Source organism: Apus apus, chromosome 7 (genome assembly GCF_020740795.1).
Source record: "Apus apus isolate bApuApu2 chromosome 7, bApuApu2.pri.cur, whole genome shotgun sequence".
In the NCBI taxonomy this organism is placed as follows: Eukaryota; Metazoa; Chordata; class Aves; order Apodiformes; family Apodidae; genus Apus; species Apus apus.
In genome coordinates, this window is record NC_067288.1 from 18,873,119 (window position 1) to 18,882,196 (window position 9,078).

Below are 9,078 nucleotides of genomic sequence, written 5' to 3' on the forward strand. Positions count from 1 at the left end.
AAAACACAGAGTAAATCCAAATGGTGGGCTTTTCTCTCTGAATCCCATCGTCATCTGATATAACTCTCTTCCCTCATGTCTCTTTCATCCCCTTTTCTCGTTTTCAAGCCTGTAGTTAGATTTTTTTTTTTTTGTTTTAGTTTCATCACCATTGTGAGGATAAACAGGACAGTAAAATGTCTGCAGGGGCTGCTGGCTGCTCCACAGTCAAATCTAGCCTTCTGTCACTACATATCTCATAAAGCCTGTTTTTCATTGGTAATAGTATTTGAATTCACAGTTTGTTCTGTAGTTTTTGAGTCTTGATGAAATTATGGAAGAGATCTTTCAAAGGTATAAACAAGACACTTATGTCCTGGTACCGCTGGCTTTCAGAAGGACCAGTCAGTGCCAGAAGCATTTTGTGCCCTTGACAATATTCCCCTATTTCTTAACAAAGATGGTGCAAATAAAAGGTTCTTTCATTTTTGAGGAATTTGTAGAGATCATAAATTAAGGCTTAGATAGAGACACAATTTAAATCCAGTATGTTCTATAGAGGAAACTAGACCCCAGAGTGCACTGTGTACTGAGGCCCAGAGCATGCTTAAAGCAGCTTTAGTCAGGGCCTTTGCTGATTTACTGCCAGATGTGCCAGACCCAAGAGGATGTCCAAATGTGGAGAGAGGGGCTGAGCAAGGGGCTTGCTGGGGTGGGACAGAGAACCCATGAGGGACTGGGAGGTGGCAGGTGTCCAGTGTGAGGAAATGGAGTATTTATGGAGAAACCAGATGGAGCAAGGATCTCTAGTCCTGTCATACTTATTTCTTAATTTGGAAAAGACTCTTTGCATTACCACATGACACAAAATTCGGCAGTTGTGGTGACTACTGCTAAAAATATCAAGCTTCTAGCAGATAAAAAAGCAAGAGGATGTGAGTTAAGTAATCGGCTTTCTCTACTGCTCACCTCCACAGATCAAAGTCCTTAACTGTATACTATTCATTAAGTAAAATCCCACTGCTGAATTCTGTTTACCAGGTAGACACCACTTCTTTTGTCATCATTCCAATTAATCGTTGTTTCCTGTGCACATGGAAAGAATTGCCAAACTCTGACTCATTGCAGTGGGTCCCCTGCTGTTGTGGATAATAGTGGAGTCAGGGTAGGCATGGCTGACTAATGTGTCTTTAAATTCCATTTAGGTTATAAGCTCTTGAAGCATAATGACTTTTTAGGTACTCTGTCATGTGTCATAATGTCACATCAAACGAGGCAAATACGATTCATGTAATCCAGTTTGATGCATTGCCATTAGAATATGCTGAAGAGGTTTTTTTGTGTGTAGCAAAAATACCCCATATGAAGCATTTTCCCCCTGCATTCTGGTGGGAATGTTTGCAGGAGTGCAACCAATCCTTCCTGTTTAGCCTTGCACACATGAATCTCAAGAGCCTTTACAGAGTGCCTTGACACGGCTGACTATGGCACGGATAAAATGTGTCCTGAAAGCAGTGTTGAAAGTGAAAAGTTTTGACCCTCAGAAAGACAAAAATATGGCTATTTTAAGAGAGAACATCTTAAATCCCTTTGGTGAACAGCAGGAGTTGCAGTCTGTCAGTGTCTCAAAGTCTCTAAAATCTGCTGAACCATTTGGCACTGCCTCAGAGTTGGAAATGTTTTTTCCTCATATAATAATAGGAAAAGGGGAGATTTTGTTGGGGTTCTGGTATTTTGTTTTGTGTTTTGTTTTTGTTTTGTATTTAATGTCAAGGAGACACCTCTACTGTAGTAAGAAACTGTCCTGTATAGACATTTTTCCACTTTTCCTTGCCAGGTAAACACAGCAGTAGTTTCTTATTCTAGCTAACAGGAGGTAAATAGGGAAATAAGGAAGCATTTCAGCAACCAGGTCCCTGCTCTCTCTTACAAGTAGTGGCTAAAATAGATTTTAAAAAAAAAAGTTCTTGCATAAACTCCTGGAGCAGTAGATTGCTATTTCCGTACCAGTTTGGGTGGGGGTGGAGTAGCTGAGATGGAGCTGATTACTCTGGCTGCAGGGCAGCATGGCATTGCATAAATAATGGAGCACAGCCTGTGCTTTTCAAGGAGAGCCTTTGGATTGTTTGGAGTCTACCAGGAAGTCAACTCTGCCCTGGTTTCCGATGTGATTCAATAGGCTATTTTCCAGAGATGTCTGGAGCCAGAATTAAATCCCACTGATAGGGCCGTTGAGAATATTCCCATGATTATAAAACCACAGAGGGACAACTTGTTTTGGGAGGTGCACTGACAGCTAATGACAAAACAGCGTATGCATTATCAAGCAGATATTGTGTTCTTGAAAAAAGGACTGATAATGCCTGGGCACACAAAGCTGCTTTCTGCTCACAGCTATAAACAGACTACTCCTACTGGCTGCCAATAGCTACATGTAAGTCAGAGGAGAAACTGGAAGTTTTCCCTCTGAGGTATATTTTATTTATTGTTAATTATCCCTGGGCCCTCTACATTTCAAGTTCTGCAACATGTTCACTTATCGAGTAGGGCAGTAGACTGACTCATGCACCTCTGAGAAGGGGTACACAGTGTGAAGAGCTTTGGCCTCTGAACTGTTATTTGATCTAGTAACAGGAGAGAGGAAAATACTTGTCGTCCTGGCACTGGGCTTCCCCTTCTCACATCCCTTCCCCATAATGGTGCAAGAAGCAAGTGAGACACCAGTGCTCTTCTCTCTGCCCCTTCTCACAGATGCCTTTGTCACTACACAGGAGGGTCACTGCCTCCCTGCTTGCTTGCTGTCCAGCCCTAGAAATTCATGCTGACCTATAAATATCTGTGATACTCATGACTGAGCTTTTCATCTTTCCTGCAATATTTATTTCTTTGGTTTGTAATGCTTCCCGCCACCTGCGTATTGTTGCAGTCAAAAAGGCCTTTCAGATACTGCATTCAGCTGTGGAGCCCTAAACAAAAGAAGGATGTGGATCTGTTGCAGCATGTCCAGAGGAGGGCAACAAAAATGATCAGAGGGAGCACCTCTCTTATGAAGATAGGCTGAGGGAGATGGGGTTGTTCAGCCTGAAGAAGGGAAGGCTCCATGGGGACTGTCGTGAGCCCTTATCAGGGGGGCTATTGGCTGTCAGGATGATTTTGTGACTTCCCCCCCAAATTTGGAGGGGTTGTTGAATAAGACCAAGGGCTCACATGTGGCACTTGCCTCTCACAGAGAAACAGCTGCTGCAGGACCGTATTTTAGAGTGGTAGTTAGGGTACACCCCCACCACGCTCATAAATTGCTACTGAGACCAATGTTTAGCTTACAGATTAGCCAGGTTATTAAGGGTTAACACAAACTGTGGGATGAGGTTTAGGGAAAATGTGAAAATGGCAAATGGCTATATATCAGGGCAGTAATGTGTCCTTTGGGGAGGTAATGCAGAAAGTACCTTATAGCAACCTTCCAATAGCTGAAAGAGGCCTACAAGAAGGCTGGGGAAGACCTGCTCACAAGGGCATGTAACAACAGGACAAAGGATTTCAAGCTAGAGAAAGGTAGATTTAGGTTGGACATTAGGAAAAAGTTATTTAATATGAGAGTGTTGGATCACTGGAATGGGGTTGCATAGAGAGGTGGTGGGTGCCCCATCCCTGGAGACATTCAAGGTCAGGCTTCATGGGGCTCTGAGCAATCTGGTCTAGTTGGAGATGTCCCTGCTTACTGTAGGGGGTTTGGACTAGATGATCTTTAGAGGTCCCTCTCAACTGAAGACATTCTATGATTCTAAATTTCAAGTCCTGTTAAGGATGTATGTACAACTCCTGCTCTGAATAGTGGTTATGGAAAGAAAATAAGGATCTGAGGTTCTTATGTCCTTTACTGTGTAAGATACTGACACACAAGGGAAAGGAAGTCCTACACCAGCTAAAGCAAGGGACACATTTCTGAGGGACTCACTGGAGATGATACTGCACTCACAGTTAAATATTTCCTCATCTTCCATCCTGTTTCTCAAATCGCTTTGCAGCAAAATGTTACTTTTTCAAATTGTCAGTATTTAATTGGGAGAATTTGATCAGTTTAGTATTCATTTCAAGAACTCCTGATAGGAGTTTAAAAACTAGTCTGTTGCTTCTGCAAAGTCCTTTTTATCGGGCGAGAGAGAACTTGCTTTTGCTCCCACTGAAAGCAGGGGAAATTGGAACAGTTCTTCTCTAATCAACTTACTGTCTGCTGCAAAGATGATCAACAGCAGAGCAAGAGTAGCTTTTAAAAAGACAGCTGGCATAAGGGCAACACAAAGAAAGCTGCACATTGTGACAGTCCTAAGGAAAAAAGTGAGAGATTCAATGGTTACGTTACAGATCTCACAGCTGGACTGCTATGACAGGACACATAAGCAAGCTATCATGTCAGTTTCACAGGAGTGGAGAAAAGATGCTTCTTTCCCTGGGTAAGAACCTGAGGTGCTCCTGCACTTTTTATAATCCATGCACATTATATATGACATTTATGAGCTTCAGCTTAAAAAAAAAAAGGAAGAAATCACAAAAATGCAGTGTGCTGCAGTGTGTGTGTTTGTGTTTAGATTACAAAAGGATTTTGGATGTGTATTTTCTGCCAGCACAGCTACCTTGACTGACTTTGGAGTATAAAGGGGAAAAATAAAAAGATCTCTTAAGGGTTCAGAGATTAATAAGCAAGGCAAAATCTTCCATAGCTGTGCAACACTTTGAGGCTTTGGTGCTCCCATGTCTTTTCTGATTCTTTTCTATAATCTTAATTCACTGCAGATGGGTGTGGAGTGATACAACAGTGTATGATGTTAGGACAGAGATTATCAGTAGGAATGAGTCAAACTTTCAGTGTTCTCACAAGGTAACCATTTCCACACTTCAACAGAGGAGTCCTTTGCTATTATTTCCATGGCACAATGATGAGCAATCCCAGCTGCACTGTTCTGAGCAACAGGGATATACAAACCCTAGCAGAGAAATGCCACATTTTCCAAGAGATTTCAGGATAAGCAGTGTAGTATCTCTCTAAAGCTTTTAGATCTCATGTATTTGAGAACAGGAAGGACTCCTCTTTCTCTCTATCAATTGCATGCATGGATATGCATAGACAAAAAAGGACACGTACACACTTCTATTTCTTGTATGTGCTGACCTGTCATGTACTCTGCAATTAAAATACTACTAAATTATTTCATCTCACTTTGACAGTCTTCCAGCATCTCTCTGTTTTCATTCAGGAGAGCAGTAATGTCTTAGAACTATCAAAAACAAGTTGGCATATATGATTTTCTGTTTTGAAAGAGGGAACTATTTGACAAAATTCAGATGCAGTTTTGATCTTTTTCATGAAAGAAAACACAAAATTTGTAAAATAGAAAAATCATTTTAAACATTGCCTGAAACCATCCCTCATGGCATGTCTTTCAGATTTTTATATTTAAGAGGTTTGCTTTTATTACACAAAAACAAAAATCCACATTGAAGAGGCATAATACTAGTACTCAGTTTGTGCTCTGAATACTAAAAGTAAACCTGTTTAGAATTTAACAAACATCTAGCTACAAAGATACCAGTCTGTTTCAACTCAGTTTAATCTACAGTACTGTATAGGGCTAATGCATATGGAAGAAGTGGCTATACTTCTCCCTATCTAAAATGGCATTAATATACAAAGGCTCAGTAGCTTTTATGTTGGCCAATACTTTGAAATATTCAGTTGCCAATCAAAAATGTCACAGAAATAATGTCCTAAAGAGATCTAAGTCTTTGTAGTCGGTTGAACTCAAGGTACTGAATGGGAGGCATAATTTCTGAATCTGCCCAGACCTGGACATGTGTTCATGTTGGAAATGCAAACACTGAAGTAATCTTAAAAAGAGATAAGAGGGAAAACATGGCTTGAAGGTTAAATGAAAAGCAATGGTGTTAATTTATCTCAGATTAACCTTAAAGGTCTGTGAGAAGCCTATATTAAGTCTCCTAATACAGGGAATGGTTGCACAAGTGAGATGAGGAGAAGGAAATTCAAAATGATGTAGAAGGGTGAATGAGCTAAACATAACCTAAAAGAAAGCCAAACAATGACTTTAAGTACATTTATAGTTTTGCAGCATAGTTTTTCAGAATTCTTCCTGTGGGTTAATATATTTGTTATGTTGATGCAAATGGGTCTGCTCTACCAAAATAATACTGTTTCTGTAAAAATTTTTTTCATCAAGGTGATTAAGCCAAATTCTGACAAAATCAGTATTTCTTTGGTTGTGCAATTTGTGGCACTGTCACTGAAATGCCCTTGCAGAAGGAGAAGAGTGCTGATTTAATGAGGAAGGTGGTGAGAAAAGTAATTTTTTCTGCCAATTTTTTTTTTAATTTATTTTATTTTTTTTGTGGGAATGACACCCAGGAGAAGTTGGGGTAGGGAGAAGGGCACCAGAGACAGGGTGTGCTGCAGTTAGTGCTGAATTCACCATGGGTCCCATGGAGATGTGAGGTAATTCCACAGCAGCTGAGCAGCTTTTGCAACATCTCTGCCAGCCTGTGTATTTAACATGAGATTGTTTTACACAGGGATTTTTACCAGCTTCTTTCATGCAATTTACAAGCCTATCGGATTAGGTTCAAGTTTCCCTTGCATCCATACACTATCCAGATGGCATGGTTAAACTGTCCAAGCCTACACACTGTTCTGCACATTAATTAAGATCCATAGTAGCTTAGCTGAGTAAGCTGGTTACCTGGCTCCTGGTTCCAACCATTTTCTTAGACTCACTAGCCACAAAAGGGCTCTGTTAAACAGCTCTGTTAAAAGGTATCTTTCCCTAATTGAGGGTGAAGTGTCCCGGACACAAAGGAAGGATGCTACTGTGCAGGCAGTCTGTCTCCAGAGTGAGATTATTCAGTAGAACATGGTCCCTAGATTTTTATATTTTAAAATCTTTGAAATCCTGCACTTATTCAAGAAGCTCAAAGTATTAGGAAAATGCTTCATGTTTCAGCGAATGTACAAGAGGTTCAGGGAACTGGCTACCACATTAAACAGTTACCCTGTGGCCTGCACTGTAAATGAAGAGGAATAACAGCAGTTATTGAAACTTGTTCTACTTTGTCACAGAGCTACTGAAGCTGCCTGAGCAGCATTGCTTGCTTTTTGGAAACCCTAGAGGAGAGTATAACCTAGGAACAATCATACCTTTGTTGTCCAATTGTTCCCATACTTGGGGGAAAAAAAAATAAATATAAAAAGTGAAAGGAAAAAGTGATCAGGGTAGCAATATTGTACAGTGTGGATATTTTTTCAAGTTACTCAGAAAGTCTGTATACTGTTACATTGCTTTCAGACACAATAAAAGCCAGTTATTAATCCTGGAGTTACCCAACCTTATCACTGCTATCCACACAGCCTGTCTGTGGCTCATGCTGTAGATCATATTGTTTTCATTACAGTGACCAAAGTGAAATTTAATTAGAGACCCATCTCTCAAATGGGCAAGTGAAAAATGTAAGGATTAAGAAATTAATCCTAATACTTAATTACATTAAGATATTTTGCCATTCTGGGTGGGAGTTTTTTGATACTCTGGGCAACTCTCTTCTATCAATTCGTTCTTTAGCAGCTGCAAAGCATGATTATGGCAGTGGGGGGAAATGCTGCTCATGACATTAAAAAGCATATCCTTCCTGTCAGCTCTGAGCATGGAACAGGAATACCTAATCAAAAGGGTTCGCTCTGGATCGTATCAGTTCCTGACCACAAACTCTAAATCCACATTTTAGGAGCAAGGCAAAATGATCTACAGGTAACAGAAATGGAAAAAAATGAATTGATAGGGAGATCAGACTGTGACTAAATGGAAGCAGGGAGGCTGAAAGGCAGCATTTTAATAAGGAAGTCTTTTGTACGGTTTTCAGATACAATTGGGCAGATTTGTAGAAAACAAAATTTCATCCTGGGGACCGTTTGAATGTCATTTATAAAAATGCACTTCATTGCCTCATTTAGAAGCTTGCACTATGGATTATTTTTGGTTTTACCCCATTTGTACAAAAATAAGAACCAGCTGTAGAAAAAAAATCCCAAACAGCAACTTGTTTGTGTGACTGCTTTGCTGTTGTTGAGATTTCTAGGAAACAGATGCATGTTTTTCATTTGAGGAAAGCATACATCTGTTCTGCCAAATTCTCTCCAGAAATCCTTAATTTTCCAGCAAGAGCTTATTCAATTACATTTGAAAATAAGAAACTTTCCCTCCATCATTTGTGTACACATGAACATGTGTTACAAGGAAAAATGGTCATTTTGACACAGTATGGAATTGTTTTCTCAGCAAATCCATAAGAGCTTGCAAAATACTATATAATGATTTAGGTTAGAAGAAGAAAGAGGAAGTAGCAACAAATTTACTTCCATAATCTGTGAAAGGATATCTGTACAGTTGGAGCTGTTAGTCTCACATTGAAGAGCAGGCATACAATTTATGAAGGGTGAAACCATTAAGATTGTGTAGGAAGTCCTGTGTAAGTTTTAATAAAGATGTAATTCTCACCTACCAGTTGCTGAAACTATTCAGTGGAATTCTATAACAAGGGTATTATTCTCTCATTCTATGGGATGTTATCATTCTCTGTTAAATTTCCAGAAAGGAAAGTAGTTTTATGTGTTCTGAATGTTAGTTTACTTAGGGATTTACTCCAAAAAATTACATGGTATATTTTTCAATTGTTCCTTGTTTTGAAAAGAAACAAGCACTACAACATGACTTGTAATAGCATGTGCCTCACGTTCATATGTGTCCATTTCATGGTTCAGATTGAAGTATGTTCCCTTAAGGTATCTTCCTGTGGCTAGGGCATTTTTGTCTTCAGCTTAGAAATAGAGGATGAAAAACATGCATAGTCAGAAGTCAAGTTGTAGAGAAGGAATCTAAGAGTACATCAAGAAGAGTAAACCTATTAACTTGTTTCCCTTCAGGGAGAAGATCCTACAGTATTGATGCTTTTTGGAAATATATTCAAAGCAGGTGGACAGAGCAGCAGGAGGGCAGTAACAGGCTAATACAGCAGGAGGGCAACACCAGCCAGTTA